The sequence below is a fragment of the Rattus norvegicus genome, chromosome 19 (assembly GCF_021556685.1).
Source record: "Rattus norvegicus strain SHRSP/BbbUtx chromosome 19, alternate assembly SHRSP_T2T, whole genome shotgun sequence".
NCBI lineage: Eukaryota > Metazoa > Chordata > Mammalia > Rodentia > Muridae > Rattus > Rattus norvegicus.
The window spans coordinates 70,301,938-70,311,057 of record NC_141552.1 but is presented as its reverse complement, the minus strand read 5'-3'; the positions used below and the strand labels follow the sequence as shown (position 1 = coordinate 70,311,057).

General features: G+C 45.4%; 1 pseudogene; it reads left to right on the top strand.

Moving 5' to 3' along the window:
* Positions 1–7,619: 7,619 nt before the first annotated feature.
* Positions 7,620–7,995, top strand: Rpl10a-ps7 (ribosomal protein L10A, pseudogene 7; annotated as a pseudogene).
* The last annotated feature ends 1,125 nt before the right edge of the window (positions 7,996–9,120 follow it).

Here is a 9,120-nt window from a genome sequence, read left to right as displayed (position 1 = left end):
TAGTTGACACATCTAATGTACATTTTAAATAAAATGTAGTTCATTAGAATTAAAAGTCGTAAATATGGATCCAGGATACTTGGCTTTTCAGTTGTTTGTGGTTTCCACGTCCTTTTTTTTTTTTTCTTTTTTTTTAATAGAGGCATGTAGAATGCTGTGTTCCTGAACTCCGAAAATGTAATTTTTGAAGAGGAAAAAAAAACTACATATGGGTTTATTAAGACCAAAGACCTTTCTATTCGTTTTAAGCATCAAAATAACACAAAGAACAAGCTGAGGATACCAGACACCTCCTATTCTTCACAAATAATTGAAGGTTTGATATGAAAACCTTTATACTTAAGAAACATAAGCTATTAAGCTGCCAAGCTTTGGTGCCCTGTCAGGAGGGCGACCAAGAGGCAGCCATCTTGGAAGTCCACTGTCATTATTATACAGTCATGGCCCATCTCCTTGTGTGCCCTGTCGCTCTCTGGGGATCTCTCTAACATCCGTTCCTCACTTCGTCAAAAGGAACCTTCCTGGGAAGACACATACAGGATTGGTGGCCCAGTGTCTTGAATGACTTCATTTCCATAAACATACAGAACAACCTTGAGAGCTTCTGGGAGATGAAATGAAATTGAGAAAGGCCAATCCCAAAAGCGGCACAAAAGCCCGACCCCAAACACACGTGCTCAGACAGGCAACCTTTCAGGAAAGGGGTGGGGGCGGGGGGGGGGTGGGGGACCAGGAACAGGTTTCCAAAAAGGAGATCCTGTGGAGACTAGGTGCCTCCTGCTACTCTTGCCTGCCTCGCTGTGAAATGACTTTCAGCTTGCAAGTATTTGGGAAAACAGGGGCGTCTAACTAAAAACAACTGGCTTCACCGTCTGGCAACTTCCCTCAACAGAGAAAACGTGCTACCTTCAAACTGGCTCATCCTTCCTGATTAACAAAGCCCCAGACAATCCAGCATTAAAGCAAATAAAATAAAAGTCTCAAACGAGCAGCTTGCTTCAGTGAATGTAAGGGTATCTAAATAAAGATAAAATAAAACCGGTAACTTGTAACAACAAAGAGTTCTAAAAACCACATGTGATTTAAAATACATACTCGGGAGCTTGTTTCAGTGTGTGATGGTTTGCATATGCTTGGCCCAGGGAGTTGCACTATTAGGAGGTGTGGCCTTGTTGGAGGAAGCGTGTCACTGAGGGGGTGGGCTTAGAGACCCTTCTCCTAGCTGCCTGGGGATGTTCAGTCTGTTCCTGGCTTCCCTCGGGTTAAGATGTAGAACACAGGGGTTGGGGATTTAGCTCAGTGGTAGAGCGCTTGCCTAGAAAGCGCAAGGCCCTGGGTTCGGTCCCCAACTCCGAAAAATAGAAAAGAAAAAAAAAGATGTAGAACTCTCAGCTCCTCCTGCACCCTGCCTGCCTGGATGCTGCCAAGCTCCCGCCTTGATGATAATGGACTGAACCTCTGAACCTGTAAGCCAGCCCCAATTAAAAGTTGTCCTTTATAAGACTTGCATTGGTCATGGTGTCTGTTCACAGCAATAAAACCCTAACTAAGACACAGTGCATATCAAAAGATAAACTATAAAATCCTTTTCTCCCTCATCTTTCCCTGCCCTTGCTTTTTCCTGTCTATCTTACAGTTTTTCTTGAGTTTTCTTTTCCCCTTCACTACTGTGCTTACATGAAAGCACCTTTATTTTGTTTTTTTAACTTAAATTTTTTTCAAGATTTATTTATTTTATATATGTGAATACAGTTTCTCTGTCTTCAGACACACAGGAGAGCACTGGATCCCATTACAGATGGTTGAGAGCCACCATGGGGTTACAGGGAATTGAACTCAGGACTTCTGGAACAGCAGTCAGTGCTCTTAACCACTGAGCCATCTCTCCAGCCCCTGAAGCAGATTCTATTAAATATGTATATATGTATATGTATATATATATGTGTATATATATATATATATATATATATATATATATATATAATTTTTTTTTCGGAGCTGAGGACCGAACCCAGGGCCTTGCGCTTGCTAGGCAAACGCTCTACCACTGAGCTAAATCCCCAACCCCCTGTATATAATTTTTTTTTTTTGAGCTGGGGACCGAACCCAGGGCCTTGCGCTTGCTAGGCAAGCGCTCTACCACTGAAGTAAATACCCAACCCCCTATATAAATTTTTATAGCCTTTATATTATGGGTAACATAAAAGTCATAATTTTTTTCAAAAGCTTTTAATATAAAACTACAAAATATAAGCTTTTTAAAATTAATGTTGAGCTATGTACAAATTAATAGATATGATTAATCTGTTTTTTAAGCTTCCTTTTTACAATGAGGGTTACAGGAAACATAATCTCAACAAACAATAATGTTCAAAATCTTGGTTCATAAAGATAGGTCTTATGAATGATTATGCATATAAAAACTATCTGCATATAGTTACGTTTTTCTAAAAAAAAAAAAAACCCATAATGTACTTAGTACCAAGCTGGCTTATAAGAAGGTGCTTATGTAAACTAAAGTTGTTAACTTGGCCTAGTTTCTTTTTGGCTCATAATAAAACTAAAATATTAAGAAAAAAAATAAAACACAAAAAGAGTCGCATAGGTGGGTAAGTCAACTACAGATGGTTGAGAGTCCTAAATCTTTCTTTGGGACAATGAATATGAATTTTTAATTTAAAAAATTAAATCTATTTTTAAGAACAAGAATTCCGGCCAAGATGATATCTCTTTGATCCTCGTCACCTAGTCCCTGGTGCTTGAGGGTCTAGATTAATTTTGAAGAGTCCATGCTCCTATCCCGGGATGCATTTCTTTTCCTGTTAGATAACTGCCATCCCTTGAGGTGCCAAACTCTTTCTCCCAAAGATCAGGGGGTGACTTATGTCTCAGAATAGCTGAGATCAGCAAAACAACCAACAACCAATGCTGGAGGAAACGTGGAGAAAAGAGCGTCTTCCTTCACTGTCAGCGCGACTGAGGACTGGGCCAGCTACTCTGCCATATAGTCCAGCTACACCACCTTTCAGTCAGCGCTCAAGGCTCTCCACATCCTACTCCACAGGTATGTGCTCCGCAGTGCTCGTTCCTGCTCTAGTCACAAGAGGTAACCAATGCAAATAACCTGAAAGCCCTTCACCTGGCAGACCGTGCCATGACCACCGCAAGTCTTACAAAGGACAACATCTAACTGGGGCTGGCTTACAGGTTCAGAGAGTCAGTCCATTATCATCAAGGCCCGAGCATGGTGGCACCCAGGCAGGCATGGTGCAGGATGACCTGAGAGTTCTACATCTTTATCTGTTATTGTTACTTTTTTGTTGTTATTTTGTCCCCTCTCCCCGGAGCTGAGGACTGAACCCAGGGTCTTGCTAGGCAAGTGCTCTACCACTGAGCTAAATCCCCAACCCCACCTGAACGCTGCTAGTGGAAGACTGACTTCCGTGCAGCTAGCATGAGGATTTTAAGACCATGCCCATAGTGACACACCCACTCCAACAAGGCCACACCCACTCCAACAAGGCCACACCCACTCCAACAAGGCCACACCTCCTAATAGAGCTACTCCCTAGACCCAGCATATACAAACCATCACAGATGGCTAAGGAAAATGTGGTGTATGTAGACTACAGAGTAGTATTGAGCTGTAAAGAAAAATGCAGTCACAAATCTTGCAAGTAGATGGACAGAATGAGGAAGATCATATTGGGTGAGATAGCCCAGACACAGAAACACAAATGCCATATGTTCTTTCTCATCCGACGAGGCCCCTAGCCCCAAATCTCCAGATGTTCGTATATATCCTGAGTAACTACAGAAGCCGGAAAAGTAGAAAGGGACCATTGCAGCGTTGGCATGTGGGGCAATAGAGGGAACAGCGGGGTATACATGATCTAAAAGGAGAAATGAGAAAAATGGGGGTCTCTAATTCAGGAGGCAAGAGAAGAGAGGCAGGTTAAATAACAGTGAGGATGTCTGGTAAGGTTATAAAGAATTGTACTATTTCCTCTCCACCCAACAAAAAAACGGCTATAACACGCATACATCTGTATCTATAAATAGTCTAAATGAAATTTTTCTCAACTGTGCTTACAATGTCTCTGAAGACAAAGGCGATCTCACAAAAAACCCAACACCGGGGGCGAGAAGAAGGCCTCTTGGAGTTGTTGGTCAGAGTTGTCCAAGAGACTCCCCAAACAGGACAGCCTATCTCTATTGCCCCTGGTTGCTCCCCAGGGGTTCCTATTGCTTTCTCCTCAGAGAAGGGAAGGCCTCCGGTGGATATCAACCCATCTTGACACGTCAAGTTGCAGTAAGACTAGATGTATCTTCTTCTGTTGAGGCTGGACAAGGCAGCCCAGTTAAGGGAAAGGGATCCAAAGGCAGGCAGCAGAGTGAGAGACAGCCCCGCTCCTGTTGTTAAGGGTCTCACCTGAAGACCAAGCTGCACATCTGTTACATACGTGTAGGGCCCTAGGTCCGTCATATGCACATTCTCTGGTTGGTGGTTCAGTCTCAGTGAGCCCTTCTGAGCTGGGCTCAGTTGACTCTGTAGGTTCTCTTGCGGTGTCCTTGACCTCTCTGGCTCCCTCAAACCCTTCCCCCAACTCGTCCACAAGATCCCCCAAGTACCTCCTAATGTCTGGCTGTGGGTCTCTGCATGTTTCCATCAGTTGCTGGGTGAAGCCTCTCAGATGACAGTTACACGAGGCACCTGTCTGCAAGTCTAGCAGAATATCAATGAATAGTGTCAGGGTTGGGCTCTCTCTCAAGGCATGGGTCTCAAGGTCATTGGTTGGTCATTGGTTGAAACTTTCTGTTTCAACTTCAACCTTGCCCATCTTGTAGGCTGGTGAAGTTTCGAATTGAAGGTTTTGTGGCTGGGTTTGTGTCTCTCCTCCTCCACTGGAAGCCTTGCCTGGCTACAAGAGGTGGCCATTTCAGGTTCCAAATCCCCCATTGCTCAGAGTCTTAATTAGCTAGGGTCACCCTCCTAGAGAGTACTGATGTGTCTTAATTTAATTAGTATGAAAACTGTAACGTATTCGGTTGAGATATAAAATTAGTTAAACAATATGCTTCTTAGTATTTAAAAAAAAAGGACAAAACTACATTGAGTAACTTCTGCAAACCCCCGTTACAACCTATTTAAATACAAGCAAGGCAACTGGTATTATTTCAATTTATTTGTGCAAGACTTTTTTTTTTCCTATCAAAATCCTTGTTAACGCTAGGCGACCTTGCGACCAATTTCCACACAGAACAAGGAGAGCGCCTCACCTGGTTTCCCAGCAACAGATTAGTGCAGAGGGGGCAACGCCACGACTAGAGCAAACACAGACATTGACATGCATGGAGAGCTGCTTCGGGTGTTACAGCTTCTCTCTGCCGGTATCAGCACCAGGTCAGAAGGCCACCATTAGTACAAACACAGACATCCATACACTCAGGAGGTTTGCTGTCTTCGTTACAGCTTCTCTCTGGGTATAACAGCTTGCTGGTCAGCTTTCTGGGTGTGCCTGCTGAGGTAGACCTTCCTGAGCTGCTCTGTCTGTGGTGCAGTAAGAGGCTTTCCTTGAGTTATCTTTTCTTGCCTAGGTTAGTAGAGTGAGCTTGTAACAAAGTAACGGTGGAGAGAGGAGGTTAACGCTGAGTACATCAGAAGGCATGCCAGTGTGGAAGCCATGGAGTGGCCACATCCCTGATTGATGGTGAGTGCCCTTCTGGGCACTGCACCGGCCAGGATGCAAAGGCAGCTGGCTTCACTGACACCTACAAGATGCTGGCTACAAGCTGCAAGCAGCAACAGCAAGAGTAGCGATAAATAGCTCATTCTTGAACGGTGACAGCTGTGCTGCTGTCATAGCAACCAGAGGTGTCTGAGGGTTTCTACTGCTGCAACAAAACACCATGGCCAAAAAGCAAGTCGGGAAGGAAAGGGTTTATTCAGGTTACACTTCCACATTGCTGTTCATCACCAAAGAAAGTCAGGACAGGGACTCAAGCAGGGAGGGCTGGAGCCTGGAAGCTGGAGCTGATGCAGAGGGGTGATACTTAGCTTTACCTCCTTGTTTCCCATGCCTTGCTCAGTCTGCTTCCTTAAAGAACCCAGGACTACCAGCCCAGGCATGGTACCTCCCACCATGAGCTGGGCCCTCTCCCATTGATCGCTAATTAAGAAAATGCCTTACAGCTGCTTCTCATTGGAGGCATCTCAACTAAGGCTCCTTCCTGTCTGATAATTCTGTCTTGGGTCAAGTTGACACACAAATCCATCCAGTACATCAAGCTATAAAAGCAGCAGGAAGAGAAGTATTCAACACGGCCACACCGGGAAGAACAGAAGTTCAGTGGCTTGTAAGTCTCTTAGCTTGCTAGGTCTCAAGATGAGAGTTCAGGTGTGTACAGCTAAGGAGTCCCAGCCAACAATGTTATCTCACCTACCACCGACTGGCCCATCATTTTCTGGGCTCCGGTCTCTCTTACAAAGCGGTCTGACAAGTTGTAAGAGCTGTGTGAAACCGTACGAGAAACAAGGTCCCCCTCAGACTGGTAGTGGGTTCCAGCCTTTTCCTTCTGCTAGCATGAAATTCCTGAGGAAATTCCAATTAACTGGGGTTCACAGAGAATATGTCTTCACAGTGTCTTCATTTCTACAAAGACAGAACAATGTTGTTAGGAGTTGCTGTGTAGGATGATGTCATTATGCAGGTGAAGGCAGGTACAAGATAGAACGAGGCCTGTCATTGGACGAGAAGGAAGGATGGGGCAGGAAGAAAAGTTTGAGGGAAGAGGAGGAGACTGGAACAGGAAGGCAGAGGAAGCCTGGGAGAGAACATGGAGGCTGATTTTAAGATTCCGCTCTGTGTATTTACAGGTTGTTATGAATGTTCTTAAGGGATGGATGTGTATAGGGCTTTGTATGTTTAGGTGGGCAATTATATCTTATCAATTGGGTCAGAGGTTATTGTGTTGTGTGTTCTTTCCTGTAACAATTTAAGTTTAAGAGAGTGTGCAGCAGTTAGAAACACTGGGCCACCATGCAGTTGGGATATGTGAGTCTGGCATGATGGCAGCCTGCCTTGGGAACTAGATGGGTAGAGAGATTGCTGCCAGGCTCAGAGAGAGGCCATCAGCAGTATGATATGGGGTGGAGCAGAGCAGGTAAGACGCTTTGCGGATTGAGACGAAGATATCTACTAGATATCTTGGGGCACTGTGGTGCTGGATCTAGTGCAGAGTAAAAGAAAGCCATTTTTATTTTTAAATAATTTTACAGCAACATTGCTGGAGTGGTCTTAGGGTGTTTCCTGGTGTCCACCAAAAGGACATGCAGAGAGAATAATTGAAAATGTATGCTCTTTTCCGGTTTCTGCGGCAGGAGCAGCCATGAAGTCTCACTCGATACCCTGTACAAGGCGGTGCCGGAAGTCCTGCACCGGAACCAGCACAAGCACCGCGAGTTTCCGGAGATCAGTCTGGAGAACTACGACCCTCAGAAGGACAAACCCTTCTCGGGCACTGTCAGGCTTAAGTCCAACCCTCGCCCCAAGTCCTCGGTGTACATCCTGGGGGACCAGCAGCGCTGTGACGAAGCCAAAGCTGTGGATATCCCCCACATGGACATCGAGGCGCTCAAGAAGCTTAAGAAGAACAAGAAGTTGGTCAAAAAGCTAGCCCAGAGTCTCTGATCAAGCAGATCCCAGGTATCCTGGGCCCGGGCCTAAACAAGGCTGATAAGTTGCCCTCCCTGCTGACACACAATGAAAACATGGTGGCCAAAGTGGATGAGGTGAAATCCACAATCAAGTCCCGATGAAGAAGGTACTGTGTCTGGCTGTTGCCGTCGGCCACGTGAAGATGGCCGATGATGAGCCGGTCTACAACATCCACCTGGCTGTCAATTTCTTACTGCCCTTGCTCAAGAAAAACTGGCAGAACGTCTGGGCTTTGTACCTCAAGAACACCATGGGCAAGCCTCAGCGTCTGTATTAGGTTGCTCCAATAAACCTCAGTGCTGCCATCCAGAAGAAAGAAAGAAGGGGAGAGGGAGAGAGGGAGAGAGGGAGAGAGAGAGGGAGAGAGAGAGAGAGAGAGAGAGAGAGAGAGAGAGAGAGAGAGAGAGAGAGAGAGAGAGAGAGAGAGAGAGAAAGGAAAAGAAAATAAAATGTATGCTTTCTGAATGAGATAGGCTTAGCAGGTGTGGTCATAGCCACATCAAGGCAGGGAACCCCGAGGTCTATAAGTGCATCTCTCTTTAAGGAGATCATTTTTCCTGCCGTCCTCCCATTACACATTCAGGTGTATCATGTTCCCTTTAACTCTCTGGCTCCCAGCTGTTCTCTCCAAGTCGTTACACTGACTCCCCCCCTCCCCGGCCCCCACCCTCCTGTCACAGGAGTTCTTTGATCTTGCTTGGGCAAATGAACCTTCCCGCTGTCTTCATCTGAGGCGACATCAACCACAGGCCGGGCTGTTTCTAAAGAGAGTCAGAGGATGCCACTGTATTTTTATTTCTGCCTCAGTGGGTCTTCAGACTGGGGAGGCTCCCACAGTCTGTATCTGAAATCTGTGGTTGTACCAGCCACAGGCCATGCTCTCTGTACCAGAGGATGCTGACACGGATGCTCCTTATGTCCCTCTGGTGTCTTGGCAGCCGACTACAAGTCTACCTTTTTGTTTCCTCTTCCTTTAGCACCGCCCATTTCTGCCTTATAAAATTACAAGATGTCGTTAAAAGTATCAGAACGGGTGACAGAAGGGACGGATGGGGTGAATTATGCAGATGGCCCAGTGCTTACAATCCCTCCCCAGAATAATCCCATATCTCAGGTGCTCAAAACATATTTCATGTTCTCAAACCTTTGTCATCTCTCGGTGCTTAACTTAGGTTTCTCCATTTCTTTGTGGCCAGTTCCCATGTCCCCAGTCCTGTGCTTCTAGATATATCATAATCGAGCTGTCATGTGTGAGCATTTCTGGATCTAACCAGAATCAAAAGACAGAGAAAAACAGAGTGTGACATTTACCAGGGGGAAAATATGAAACACAGCAAACAGGCTTAGCCAGTGAAGAGAGGGTTTAATTAGGGGTAAGAACACACACACACTCACATCCAGC